A 5,840-nucleotide genomic window follows, 5' to 3' on the forward strand; every position below is an offset into this window, starting at 1 on the left:
TTTTTTTTTTTTGAGACAGAGTCTCACTCTGTTGCCCAGGCTGGAGTACAGTGGTGCAATGTCGGCTCACTGCTGCAAGCTCTGCCTCCCAGGTTCACGCCATTCTCCCACCTCAGCCTCCCGAGTAGCTGGGACTACAGGCGCCCGCCACTATGCCTGGCTAATTTTTTTGTATTTTTAGTAGAGACTGGGTTTCACCATGTTAGCCAGGATGATCTCAATCTCCTGTCCTTGTGATCCGCCCGCCTCGGCCTCCCAAAGTGCTGGAATTACAGCTGTGAGCCACCGCGCCCGGCCGTGAGACCCTATCTTTAAAAAAAAAAAAAAAATTAGTTGGGCATGGGGGCATGCACCAGTAGTCCCAGCTACTCAAAAGGCTGAGGCCAGAGGATTGCTTGAGCCCAGGAGGTCAAGGCTGCAGTGAGTTGAGACTGCACCACTGCCCTCCTGCCTGAGCAATACAGCAAGATCTGTTCAATTACAAATAAAAATATGGTGCCAGAAATGGTGTATGAAAACACATTAAAAAATCAAAATAAAATAAAAATAAAAATGAGTGAGTGAATGAATGACTTGGAAACATAATTGGGATGAATCCTAAGCACACCGACCAGGATCTGAGGTGTGTCTGGAATCTGTACGCTCCCACTCACTCCCTGCTACGGAGGGATGCTGACTCACACCCGCCTTCAGGTTGCCAATCTGTAAAGTGACATAAAACAAGCACTTACGTAAATAGTTCCTTCCAAAGTGAGAAAGGGGGCCGGGCATGGTGGCTCATGCCTGTAATCCCAGCACTTTGAGAGGCCAAGGCAGGCGGATCACTTGAGGTCAGAAGTTCAAAACCAGCCTGGCCAACATGGTGAAACCCTATTATCTACTAAAAATACAAAAATTAGCCGGGCGTGGTCACGCACGCCTGTAATCTCAGCTACTTGAGAGGCTGAAGCATGAGAATTTCTTGAACCCAGGAGGTGGAGGTTACAGTGAGCTGAGATCAAGCCACTGCAGCCTGGGTGACAGAGCGAGACCCTGTCTGAAAAAAAAAGGGAAAGTGAGAAAGGATTGAGGTGGTTCATTGGCAATAGGGTAACAATATCATTTGTCATTCAAGCCAGAACATTTCTGAGAGTGAAAGGGAAATTTGTTAGTAATGATGCTGGTCTAAAGTGACTTTCCTGGCAGCTGTTCACACATGGGAAAAATTAATGCAGGGATGGATGGACAGATACTCACCTGCTGTGAGCTCTGCGCCAAGCTCTGGAGACCCCTCTTCACACTGGCTGGCTCTGTTCTCACGCTGCCCTGCAGGTCGGTTCTGTTCTTCTTTGACAGCTGGGGAAAGAGGAGCCCAGAGAGCTAAAGCAACGCCTAATGCCACCAGACCAGGAAAATGGACAAAGATTCTTTGCTTGGCCAATCTTTAGTCAACTTCAGAAACCTCTCCAAGGCCCATCTGTGCACTTCCTTGTAAAATCCAGTTTTAGCAAAGAACTCCTCTTTTTTTGAGACAGTCTCACTCTGTCGCCCAGTGGCATGATCTCAGCTCACTGCAACCTCCGCCTCCCTGGTTCAAGGGATTCTCCTGCCTCAGCCACCCCAAGTAACTGGGATTATAGGTGCCTGCCACCACGCCTGGCTCATTTTTGTATTTTTAGTAGCAATGGGATTTCATCGTGTTGGCCAGGCTGGTCTCGAACTCCTGACCAATCCTTGAGGCAAGTGATAAACTTGCCTCAGCCTATCAAAGTGTTGGAATTATAGGCATGAGCCACTGTGCATGGCCGAGTTTTAGCAAAGAACTCTTCTAAGTCAGTTTACCCCACCCTTGATATCCAATTAGGTTACTCATTCCCTCTGCCCTCCAGGTGGTGTCTGAGCATCCTGGCCTGTCTTCAGCAAGCACCCTGCTAGGCTGGTTTAGCCCGCATCCCCTTACTCTCAGTGCTTTCTCTTAGTAATTTTGCATCTGCTGTTCCCCATCCTGCTCCTTGGCTGTATGTAAATCCTCACTTGCCCCTGCTGTATTCGGAGTTGAGCCCACTCTCTCCCCGACTGCAAGACACTGTTGCAGTGGTCCCCGCACCTATCATAAGGGGCCTGAACACCTCTGCCTTACTGTGCTCTAACAAGCACCACTGGATAACCTGTTCTTCCAAACCCCAGATGGAAAGAACGAAACTGTGCAGCAAATCAGCAGCCGCAACAGAAAGCCTTCGGTGGCAGGAGGAGGGGGTTAGGCGGAGGGCCTGTTGGCAGGCAGGGCTGGATGAGGGCCCTGAGGCGTCGCTGAGGGTCCTGTGTTGAAAGGTATCCACAGCTGAGTGGGTTACTGTGTCTGAGCGGGAGGGCCTTGCACGTGCCCCCCAGCTGGGCTGAGTTCAGTCCCCCAGTGCTGGGGCGGGAGGTGCATCAGTGCGGGAGGGGTCTTTGCCAAGTGAAAGCATGCCACAGCCTTTAGTTCTCCCTGACAGTACCACAGTGGAGGAGAACCCGGGGTGCCAAGAGGCAGCTGCCTCCCAGGTCTCTTGGCAGGTCAGCAGCAGAGTGGGACCCAAACCAGGCCCTTGCCTCCAGGCCCCCCAGGTTGCTGCTGTTTGTGGTTTCCAGCAAGCCAAGAAAGCGCCAAGGCACTGATTAGAAACAGAAGGTTTTTACTGTGGTGGCGACCAGCAGAGGGAAGGACAATAGGGGTGTCGGAGACACCAGGAGACATTTAGCAGGCACTGCCTGGAGAGGAATCTGGCCATGTGGAAGACACATGAGTGCCCAGGGTGGGGGCTGATTCCCGAAAGATGTCTAAGCCTACTCACTGCTGGATGCAATTAAGAGTGTTGTGGTTTGATGCCAGGTGCAGTGGCTCACGCCTGTAATCCCAGCACTTTGGAGGCTGAGGTGGGCGGATCACAAGGTCAGGAGTTTCAGACCAGCCTGGCCAATATGGTGAAACCCCGTCTCTACTAAAAAATACAAAAACTAGCCAGGCGTGGTGGTGTGTGCCTGTAGTTCCAGCTACTCGGGAGGCTGAGGCAGGACAATTGCTTGAACCCAAGAGATGGAGGTTGCAGTGAGCTGAGATGACACCACTGCACTCCAGCCTGGGCAACAGAGGGAGACTCTGTCCCAAAAAAAAAAAATAGTTTTGTGGTTTGCAAGTCAAGAGCGAGTAAGCCTAAGGGCATGACTCCAAGCGGACAGTGGCGCCTTCCTACATCAAAGCCCCAATCCCGGAACCCCTCCCCTCACTGCCTCCAGTCACTCTGCGCCTCTAACTGCGGCTGGGATTGTGGCCTGGCCTTCTCTCCCTGGTCCTGGGGAACTCACAGGGCATGGAGGCGCGGGACTCCTAGCAGGATCCTCTGCATGGAGCTCACTCCACCACCCACCATCATCCAGGATGCTCCTCAGGCCCAAGCACCTTCCCTCCTTGGTGAGCTCCTTTGTCCTTCAAGGTCTAAATCAATAGGAAAGGTCTGGAGGGACACATACCAGAAATCTGAGTGAGGCAGGATCGTGGATGGAAGCATGAGGTTTTTCTTTTTCTTTCTTTTTTCTTTTTTTTTTTGAGACAGAGTCTTGCTCTGTTGCTCAAGCTGGAGTGCAGCGGAGCGATCTCGGCTCACTGCAGCCTCCTCCTCCCAGGTTCAAGCAATTCTCCTGCCTCAGTCTCCTGAGTAGCTGGGATTCCATTACAGGCACGTGCCACCACGCCCAGCTAATTTTTGTAATTTTGGTAGAGAGGGGGTTTGCCATTATGCCCAGGCTGGTCTCGAACTCCTGACTTTAAGTGATCCGCCTCCCTTGGCCTCCTAAAATGCTGGCATTACAGGTGTAAGCCACTGCGCCCGGACTCTTTTCCTTCTTTTTGCCTATCTGCTTTTTTCTATACTGGAGAGGTGTTGCTTTGGTGATAAGAAGACTGTAGTGATGATCACGATGCTAGTGACGAGGGTAACGATCTGTCCCAGGTTGGACCCCATCTCTGTTGTCTTGAAACTCCCCTCCCCACCTTTCCTAACCTTCCCCTCAGCAGGCTGGCTTCCTGGGGCTCCTGCATTGGGTCCTTATTTTTGTTATGTTGTTGTTGTTGTTTTAGAGATGGGGTTTCACTTTGTCACCCAAGCTGGAGTGCAGTGATGCAATCATAGCTCACTGCAGCTTGGAACTCCGGAGCTCAAGCGATCCTCCTGCCTCAGCCTCCCGAGTAGCTGGAACTGCAGACACATGCCACTATGTCCGGCTAATTTTTCATTTTCTTTCTTCTTTTTTTTTTTTTTTCTTTGACGTGGAGTTTTGCCCTTGTTGCCCAGGCTGGAGTGCAATGGCATGATCTCGGCTCACTGCAACCTCTGCCTCGCGGTTCAAGCAATTCTCCTGCCCTCAGCCTCCCAAGTAGCTGGGATTACAGGCATGCACCACCACACCCGGCTGATTTTGTATTTTTAGTAGAGATGGGTTTTCTCCATGTTGGTCAGGCTGGTCTCAAACTCCCAACCTCAGGTGATCCCCCCCCGCCCCCCGCCTCGACCTCCCAAAGTGCTGGGATTACGGGCGTGAACCACCGTACCCGGCCTAAATTTTCTGTTTCACAAGTCCTTGTCTTTTATGCACAGCATCTGCACAAGCCATTCTCCAACCCTGGGGCTTTCCCTCCGGCCCCAGCCCCCTGCCCCATTGCCAACCACACGCTGCCAGTTCACACCGTGATGTCTTCAGAGTCCCTGCGGCTTCATCACAGATTGTGACTCCATGTGCATTTCTGTCGTAACTTGAATTACACCCCTCACCCCTGTCCTCCACCCCTGGCTCCATAAGAGCAGTGACAGGGCCTTTTCTTTTTTTCCTTTTTTTTTTTTTCTGAGATGGAGTCTTGCTCTGTCGCCCAGGCTGGGTGCAGTGGTGCAACCTTGTCTCACTGCAACTTCTGCCTCCCAGGTTCAGGCAATTCTCCTACCTCAGCCTCTCGAGTAGCTGGGACTATAGGCACCTGCCACCACACCTGGCTAATTTTTTGTATTTTTAGTAGGGATGGAGTTTCACCGTGTTAGCCAGGATGGTCTTGATCTCCCGACCTCGTGATCCGCCCTCCTCGGCCTCCCAAAGTGCTGGGATTACAGGCATGAGCCACCGTGCCCAACCAACAGGGTCTTTTCTTTTAAATCAACTTCATTATGACATAATTTCATAGAGTAAAAGGCATCCCTTTTAAGTGCACAATGTAATTAGTTTTGACAAGTGTATACACCCTTATAACCACTTTCACAATCAAAATACAGACATTCCCACCATGCCCCTTGGTAGTCAGCCCCCCATCCTTACCCTGGCAGGCAACCAAGGATCTGTTTCCCGTCACTGTGAATGTGCTCAGCCTGATCTAGAATTTCATGTAACGTGGTCCTGCAGGGAGTGCTCTTGTGTGTCTGGCTTCCCTTGGCACTGTGTTTCTGGGTCCTCTAGGCGGCTGTGTGTGCCAGTTGCTTCTCCCGCTGTTGCTGTTCCGTGCAGGGATGTGCCATGGTTTGTGAACAGTCCTCTGCTCACGGGTGTTTGAGTTGTTTCCAGTCATCGTTATTATGAATAAAGCTGAAATGAACATTCAGGGACAATCCTGTGTGGATGTACCTGTTTGTTTCTTTGGGTAAATAACAGAAGTAAAATTGCTGGCTCCCATGGTAACAGGATGGTTAGCTTTTTAAGAACTGCAACCTATTTTCCTAGGTGTTTGGAATACATCGCATTGCCACCAGCAGCGTGTGAGGGCAGCAGTTGCCACACCTCACTCTCTAACATGGGGTACCACTGGATCATGAGTCTTGCAGAGCGCACATCCTGGCTCCTGG

The 5,840-nt window shown here is 51.2% G+C and overlaps 1 long non-coding RNA gene across 1 annotated transcript in view; it reads right to left on the reverse strand.

Annotated features, from left to right (window-relative positions):
- LOC111553360 overlaps positions 1-5,840 on the reverse strand; it is a 32,362-nt gene that overhangs the window by 11,023 nt on the left and 15,499 nt on the right. The window contains exon 2 of the long non-coding RNA XR_002734925.3: positions 1,237-1,335. This is a non-coding gene — a long non-coding RNA (uncharacterized LOC111553360). The remainder of the gene's footprint in view (positions 1-1,236; positions 1,336-5,840) is intronic.

The sequence above is a fragment of the Piliocolobus tephrosceles genome, chromosome 7, assembly GCF_002776525.5.
Source record: "Piliocolobus tephrosceles isolate RC106 chromosome 7, ASM277652v3, whole genome shotgun sequence".
Taxonomy (NCBI): Eukaryota; Metazoa; Chordata; class Mammalia; order Primates; family Cercopithecidae; genus Piliocolobus; species Piliocolobus tephrosceles.